The sequence below is a fragment of the Crocuta crocuta genome, unplaced genomic scaffold, assembly GCF_008692635.1.
Source record: "Crocuta crocuta isolate KB4526 unplaced genomic scaffold, BGI_CrCroc_1.0 scaffold36, whole genome shotgun sequence".
Classification (NCBI taxonomy): Eukaryota; Metazoa; Chordata; class Mammalia; order Carnivora; family Hyaenidae; genus Crocuta; species Crocuta crocuta.
The window spans coordinates 3,725,124-3,733,825 of NW_027532203.1; the positions used below are offsets into that span (position 1 = coordinate 3,725,124).

Below are 8,702 nucleotides of genomic sequence, written 5' to 3' on the forward strand. Positions count from 1 at the left end.
ATAAATTCATTCCCCTCCTTAAGGGGTGGAGAGTCTGCCAAGGAAGAGAATCATAGCTTCCTTGTATAAGACTGAGGGGAGGAGGGGCACCTGGGTGGCTTAGTCGGTTAAGCGTCCGACTTTCGCTCAGGTCAGGATCTCGCGGTTCGTGGGTTCGAGCCCCGCGTCGGGCTCTGTGCTGACTGCCAGCTCAGAGCCTGGAGCCTATTTCAGAGTCTGTGTCTCCCTCTCTCTCTGACCCTCCCTTGCTCTCACTGTCTCTCTCTCTCTCTCCTAGAAATAAATAAAAAAAATATTTAAAAAAAAAAAAAGACTGAGGGGAGGAAAGGACTGTCCACCTTGAAGATTTCAAGATTTTCCATTTTGCTCGTTTGGTTGGTAAATGTTCACTCTGAACCACCCTCTGTGACCTCTAGCATGGCCTTACTGATTCTCTTGGAGGCCAGGGCCTCCTCCAGCACTTATGCCAGACAAGTTAGCCCTCCAGGGGTCAAAGACATCAGTCATTCCCAAAGCCACCGTGTGAAAGTTACACCTTCGTGACAGCCGTCGAGTCTGAGCTGGGGCGGAGGCAGGACCACAGCTGTGTCTTTCATGTCCGCTGAACCTGTCCAGCGTCTCTGTTTCTCCTAAGTGATTTCCATGCAAACTACGGGACAGAATGTAGGAAGCAAATTATGAAAATTGTATTTAGAAAAAAACTGTACCCAAATGTGAAGCATTCTAAGGGCTGGGTGTGAGCGTATGAACAGGTAAGGCTACTTCCCCTTGCCATTTTGGAAAGCAGGTTGTATAAGAACATGTGGGGAAAATGCAACCGGGTGCATGAACTGCACTTGAAACATGTAAACCCTGGAATCTATGCCTTGACTCACCATCCAGGACTCACTTGGGAAAAAAACTAAATCATCATAGGGAATTCCTACTTTCTTTCTTTTATGATCCCTCTATAATGAGCACAACATGTATTATAATTTTACACTTTCTGTAAGTGCCCACCCTTTTCTCTCACCCACGTTAAGAGACATCTTTGGAAGCTGAGATCTTCCAACTTTGACACCGTCAATTATGATTTGAGACTGACCAGTTTGCTTTTCTGCCTCAACTCACACCAACATCCTCATCAGTCAGCCATCTGTAGAGACTAAATTTATATCAGAGGTACATTTGTTAAGGATTAGAATCAAATCATCTTAAATTTGAAAAAGATCTTCAAGGAGCACTTCCCACAGCATTAGTGACACCAGTCACACCCACTGGAAAAGTCCTTGTGTTGGTGGCCCACCTCTTTAAAAAACAGCCGGCTCCATGGTGGCACAGCTCAGCCTACAGGAAAGGCCCTTCTCATCTGGACCATAAACCTTCTTCCCTGTAATTCCCACCTATTGGTTTTAGTTTTCACTCCAGGAGCCACACAACATTATCCATTTCTTTTTCCAGAGGGGTATGAAATATTGTGACACAACCAACGTACTCCCTGACAAAGTGTCCCTTGCCTCATTCATTCTTCACAGAGCACCTTCTCTGGCTTCTCCTCCTTCCGGTTGTCTTTACTAGGAGGAGATTTAAGTGTTCCATGACTCATTTAGACTTTGTTGGTGATGGACTCCACCAGGAAGAGGGCAGCTCAGACACTAAACACTGCAATCTCAAGCAGGAAAAAAAATTTTTGTTCTGCAACTCACACTCATTTAAGAAACCAGGGCTCACTGTCCTTATCCACAAAGATGTATTAATGTTAGATATCATAACAGGAGAAAATTGGTTGACTATAAAGACCAACTAATCGCACCCCCATTCCATCTTTAAGATCATTTTATCCAACTGCGATTGTGCTCCAGAATCTGCTTACATCACAGAGAGCTTAACATTATTCTAAAATGTTCCAATGTTATGGCCCAGGTCAAGGATATTGAAGTATACCACAAAGCACTGACAATGTAATTGTACACCTTATATTAGATGGATGCCATTTCACTGACCTTTCATAAGATTATCAAGTTGAAGAGCTGAAAGGAGGCATAGGAATCATTTATTGGACTGTCTTCATGGTGTGAATGAAGCAAGGTTTGGAGAGGTTAAATGATCACCCAGCAGCTCGAGAGTGAGTTTGTGGCAAAACTATGGTCAGATTCCAGTGTGGGCACCTATAAATTCAGCATTTGTTTTAATTTCAATCCATGAGTTAATCCGCATTCTGACTTCTACTAAGTTATTCTTGAAATCCAAATTTTCAAGTTATACAGTTGTTCCATAGGGTCTAAATATTCCTATTAAGTGAGTGTAGAAAAAGAAGAGGTATAGTAAATAAATTACGATTTTAATACATTTAGATCATACGTGGTAGAAATCATATGTAAACAGAGACAGAAATATACAAAATGCAAGTGTGCAGGACCAACTAATACATTTGTCATATTTGAGGCATATAGTGAAGTTAAATGAACAAATTACTATAGGATGTTATTTCAATGACAAAGGACATTTTTCTTTCTACAAAGGACATTTTTCTTTCTTTTCAGCCTCTGAGGGTGTACTTCATACCATAACTACATAATTAGGATAATCTGGGAGAATTAGTGCCATCAGTAATTAGTGTCGGATATCTTGGGTTCCAAGATACCAATTCCTTTTTTATTACTGATATGGAAATCTTCTTAGTGTTGGTGTTTTTAATCATAAACTGTGTAAAATGTATTCTTTGTATGCTTCAACTGGGCTCGTCTGAAACATGACTGAACATGTATGTCACAAATTAGCATCTGATAATTGGAAGCCTAAACCCTTCTATATGAAATAAACTCATATATAAAATATATTGCATGTTTTCCATATAGCAATATCTATCTCAATATATACATTATCTCTTGTTTATTTTCCTACAGTTTTGATAACACAAACAATGCTAGAATAAACTAAATGAAGGGAGAAAGGAAAGGCTTCTAACTTCTGGAAACAGGCTTTATCTTAACTCAGGGGGAGAAATGGATGGGCTCCTTCTACAAACAGTCCACTTGCCACGGGGACTTGCCTGGACATGTTGATTCCTGAGGAAAGTGCTTGAATGTGTAAATGGACCCCTGTTTCTTGTTCACACTAGGTTGAAGTTAGAAAATACTTGAAAACAAGGGCTGTATCATCACCCACTTTACTATCAGCTGAGGTTAGACAAGGTCATCTTGGGTTTGCATTAGGACATGCAATTTCAGAAAAAAAAAGAAAAAAAAAAAGAATCAAAGACTACTTGTTCCAGTCGGTTAAGCGTCCGACTACGGTTCAGGTCATGATCTCGTGGTTCATCGGTTTGAGCCCCACATCGGGCTCTGTGCTGACAGCTCAGAGCCTGGAGCCTGCTTCAGATTCTGTGTCTCCCTCTCTCTCTGCCCCTCCTCTGCTCATGCTCTGTCTCTCTCTGTCTCAAAAATAAATAAACATTAAAGAAAAAAAAAAGACTACTCGTTCCACCATTTGGACAAGTCGAAATTGTTGCCTTTCACTGACTCTGAAAAGGAGACCATGGTTGGAGAGCAGGTACCACAGTGGGTCACAATCACCTCATGGGTGTGCAGGGGCAATTGTGTGGGCCATGCCCTGGTTAGAGCTTGCCCTGTCTCCTCCACAAGATGGCCCAGAACGTGCATCCATACAGACATTAATTTTAGTATAGATGGCATCAGGAAAAAAGTGTGTTTACTATATATTTTGTAATGAATAAGAATCCTGGGCAATGATGCTTGGTCTTAATAGCCCACCGTAGTAACAGTGAGAAGGTCACATCTTTTAGACAGTTATAGACCTCCTGACATAAATGAAGGAATATACTACATTGTTTCTATGGAAATTACCAATAAGAAAAAGCATTTAACAATAAATCTCATAAAGATAAGCCATCTTTAGTTACTTTTTAAAAAATATATATATTTACGTATTTTGAGCACTCACTATGGTCCAGGCACTTCTACTGTCTGGGTATTTTGGGTTCCATTATGAAGTCAATCTGACACTAATCTCCCCTCCACACTTATTGTTCAAGGAAGGGAATAACCTCTCTTCTTAAAGACTAATGGTCTCTCTCTCAACTTTTTGACAGTTTCCATTTCGTCATCTCTTGTGTCCACACCTCAGTGTGATAATTTGAAGACAGCATGTGCAGGAGTTTGACTATCTATATTCTAGACTCATAGGGCATGTGGAATAAATACCTGTTTTACTGCCTTCAACTTTTAGTGCACATCCTCATGAACCAAACATGAAAAAATGAAAAGAGAAATAGGAACTGTGCGTACCTTTGTGTTTCAAGAATTTGCAGTTCTTGTGAATTCATTCAAGTGAAGCATCTACAATGGGAAACAAAGAATTATTTTCAAAGGCTGTTCAAATGCTGCTCCAAGAGACCAGATAGTGACATAGGAAATCGATCGCTTGCCATAAATGTTAAGCTGTTCACATTTTTATGAACTTTCTATTATCCATCACCTCTTTCTCTTATCTGTTCCTTAGTTTTGTTCTTCATGGGGGGAGGGGAAGATATAATTTCAAAGAGGAAAGATGAGTTTGGAAAACAAAATCTTTCATGTACTCTTAAACAGGAGTGTTACAGTGTTAGAGGTGGGCTGTAGGCACTTACGTGTGTGTGTATGTGTGTGTGTGTGTGTGTGTATTTACCTTTACAACCCTGTGACAGAATGCAAGATGAAGATTTTTTAAAAGTTTTAGGAAAGTACTTNAGTGTTACAGTGTTAGAGGTGGGCTGTAGGCACTTACATGTGTGTGTGTGTATGTGTGTGTGTGTGTGTGTGTGTATTTACCTTTACAACCCTGTGACAGAATGCAAGATGAAGATTTTTTAAAAGTTTTAGGAAAGTACTTGAAAATAATTTCAGTCTTATTCATTTCTGTTGTCACTTAATTGCGTTCATCCCTACTTCCCCGATTGTGAAACATAGTAGAAACCGCATAAGTGTTTGTTGAGTGAAGAATGAAATGATTGTGTGAATTAATGAAGGGATCTTAACATCATTTGCAGGCAGTTAATATCATTGGTTACTCATCAAGTATGGAAAGATGATGATTAAATTCATACAATAGGTAATTATTGTCAAATTATTTTCGCAAACAGATGTCTGATTTGATGTTCATAGTATCCCTTTGACATTCCGGTAGCTTGTGTCATTTTCTCCACAAAGTAAGTTTCCCCAGTCCTATTGTCTAACTCAAGGTGTGACTTAGTTTCCTAAGACCTTTGTCAGAGGGCAGCTGAAATAAAATGTTGCAACGTTCCTCAAATATTTCAAAGAATACATTTAACATGTTTTGCAGAAACGTGATAAAGAGGCAGTTGATATCAGGCAGATATTTCAACCTTAAAATACACATGGGAGAGGATATAATTTTTGTGCATGTCTTTAAAACCAGGAACATGAGCAAATAAAGGAGCAATGGTAATAGAGAGGTAGACTTTAGCTCCAGGCAAGGAAGAACTTTCTACAATGTTGAGTTTTCTGAATGTTTGTAAAAAGGCTACCTCACACTATTAAGCTCGGCCTTATTGGAGGACTTCAAAGAAATGAGCAACCTCTTGCCTGCTGGCTTCCGGACGGAAGCACAGAGTGGAGAGTGGGGATTGAGTGACTTCTAGCTCTGAGCTTGCCTGGCTGTTTCCTACTTCCTATAGGACATGCTGATCCATAATCCATGGACTCTGCGTGAATGGCGCCCCCCGGTGTAGCTTCGGTGGCCAGCATCCTCCTCCTCATCAAAAGAAAGCACAATTGTTGAACCCGACACGCTGAGCATCTGTCTCTGTCTTTGAATGTTTGTAAGAGAGACTCATGAAGAGGATGAAAGTATGAGAGATTTTCCTCCATTTTGCAATGGGAAGCTGCAAGAAAAAAAAATTGAATTCTTAAGTTCTCTGCTAACTCAGGCTGCTTGGCTGCCAGAAGAGACAATGAGTTATTTCTGCTCCGGACCCTGCCTGACGCATGTCCTCAGCACAGTGGGCCAGGCCGTCTCCGGTGGCAAAACCTGAAGCAAAAACAAGTGTAGATGGAGCCACCGGAGAGCAGGTCATCCCTCGTTCTGAAGGAGGGCTGCCAGGAAGAGGTGACTCTGCACGTACTCATCCCATGAAGACTTGTAACGAGCCCTCGGCATCCTCAGGCGCTGTTATTTCTCCTCCACAAACAAGTATTTGTTGAACATGTGTTGTGGGTAAGACGCTTGGGACCTAATCTTCCAAAGCACAGAAGTAGAATAAAATTGAACACAAGAGCTTTTACATTTAATTTTTTCTTGAGTTTAAATTTCATTCAATTCAGAATTTGACGCCAGCTTTTCAAATTCATTTCCACTTTAAATCCTGACCGGGGAGAAGCTTTGTTCCACGAGTCAATCATTCCCTCTGTAATAAGCAGGGAGATGATTCAGGCATGCTGACAGAGGCCTACTGAGAAATGTTTCTTCCAGTCGCCCAAAATTATTGGTTGAATTAAAGCACTTGTGATCTCTTTGAAACTTTAATTGTCTAGATTATAAGTCCTTGAAAATATTCTTTATGTGAACCTCAACAGGGAGGGCCCAAGGATGCATGTGGGTGAGGGTGGAGGTGGGGACTCTCGGTTTTGCCATGGGTCAGGTCTACCAGGATAAGTGTTCACTTATCCCCTGCCCCTCAGACCAGAGCTATGGGAAACGTTACCTCCTGAGTCCTTTTTGAAAGAGCCAATTTGATACATAACCTGAAAGGAAGGTGGACATTCTCCTATGTTTACAGAGCGGGGCATCTATGAAATCTCACAAGACGGTGCTTGAAATCCTCCTGTGATTTTCTTCTAGACATGGCGGAATGCACGTGTGTGACTTACCTTTTTCATCTCTGATGATGCATCGTGGCCTCCAGATGAAGAGCACCGCGGCCAGGATGAAGAGGAGACTCAAGGGGGGAAAAAAGAGGGTCTCAGTGGCGAGGTCATAGCTCATCTCCTTGAAGACAGCAAAGGGGGTGCCTGGGTGGCTCGGGCTGTTAAGCACAGCATGGAGCCTGCTTGGAATTCTCTCTCTCTGTGCGTCCATCCCCTGTGCCCTTGCTCTCTCTCAAGATAAACAAATAAACCTTAAAAAAAAAAAAAAAGACATAAAGCAGAACTCCTCATCCCTTCACCTCTGTTCTGGAATACAGAGGCACACAACAACAAAAATGTACATCGAACCAGCACTATTTAGCAGTTTATGTCACGTTATTATGGAAATAGTTACTTGTATTTCGTGAAATCAAAATGCTCTAAGAGGGGCTTCATGGAAGCAAAAAGAACACAGATGTTGGAACAGAATGCCTTTCCATCTCTGCCACAATCTAGCTTTAGAAACCTAGGAAAGTTACTTTAGTTCTCCCGGTCCCTCTTTTCCCTCCGGCAGTGGCTAAGGGACCACTTTCTTAAGGATTCCTGTGAGGATTAAATTATGTAATAGCTGTAAAGGACCCAGGACTGTGCCTGCAGATCGGAGGTGGTCAGGAATGTCAGGGAATATTGTCATTATTGATGTTGTTCTTAGTTCAGTGTAGTTCATTTGGTTCGGGTAATGACAAAGACGGCAAGATTATAGCTTTGATCCCAGCAGTCATGTGACCTTGCCGAGTCTTTCCAAAGTGCACACAAGGGACTGACTGAGTGAGAGAGTAAGGACACACCACCCCTATCCCATTTGCACCACTGGAAAAAACATCTCAAGGTGCACATGTCCCACTGTGGGCTGGCAGTGCCATCAACATATGGAATGGAGAGTATTCTTTTACATATATTTTTAAGAAAGGAAGAAATATTAAGTAAGCACATTAGAGTCCTACAGAAGTATTAACCCACTTTCTTCTATAAAACCATCCTCAAGGTGCCTGGGTGGCTCAGTCGGTTGGACACCTCTCTTGATTTCGGCTCAGGTCCTGACCCCAGGCTCATGGGATCAAGCCCCATGTTGGGCTCTGTGGTGAGCATGGAGCCTGCTTAAGATTCTCTTTCCCTTCTCTTTCTCTTTGCCCCTCTTACCTGCTCATGTGGTCTCTCTAAAAAAAAGTAAAAGAAAAGAAAAAAAAAAAATTTTTAATCCTCAAATATTTGTTGAGAAAGCCAGAGCTTGCCGCCCTAGGGTGTCAGGTTGGCAGAACCCTACTTTGCCTTGATGCCTTCCGGTGGCCGCTCACAACCACTCCAGGGCTTCAAGCTCTGAATCTTTCCAAGGGAGTTATGTAAAGTCCGGTGAATGGAGCATTCTTAGATGAAGGACAGGCCTGTCATTCCTTTTTCACTCACTAAATTCTCCCTTCCCCTGGGCAGTGTCTAGAGGAGTGAGTTTAGAAAATAATGGCATGGTGGGGGGGGAGGGGGCTCAGCATTTTTGCTTCTACTGGTGCTTGGTGGCATCAGGTAATGGATCCCCATGTACTGTACAACCATGTTCTGCATCTCTGTGGCCTGCATGGGGCTGTTCTGAAGAACCACCCGGAGTCATGGCCCCCTGGGTTCAGAATCAGGGGACTGGAATCAGGGAAGACCCTAAGGTGCAAAATTTAAGGAAGCACTCACTTGACTGTGTTGACCCTCTGCCTGTGCGACCCTGTCCCTGGCAGTGAGCACCTCCTTAAGAATGAGCCACCCACTGAGCAAAATCTCAGCAGGTACGTGCACTCAGGGTCATGAGGTCACAGG

At 42.2% G+C, this 8,702-nt stretch overlaps 1 long non-coding RNA gene across 1 annotated transcript; it reads left to right on the top strand.

Annotated features, from left to right (window-relative positions):
* Nucleotides 1-1,952: 1,952 nt before the first annotated feature.
* On the top strand, nucleotides 1,953-6,883 carry LOC144242723 (uncharacterized). Its single transcript, XR_013338439.1, has 3 exons — nucleotides 1,953-2,104; nucleotides 5,675-6,213; nucleotides 6,838-6,883. It is a non-coding gene; the product is annotated as an uncharacterized LOC144242723 (long non-coding RNA).
* Nucleotides 6,884-8,702: the final 1,819 nt, after the last annotated feature.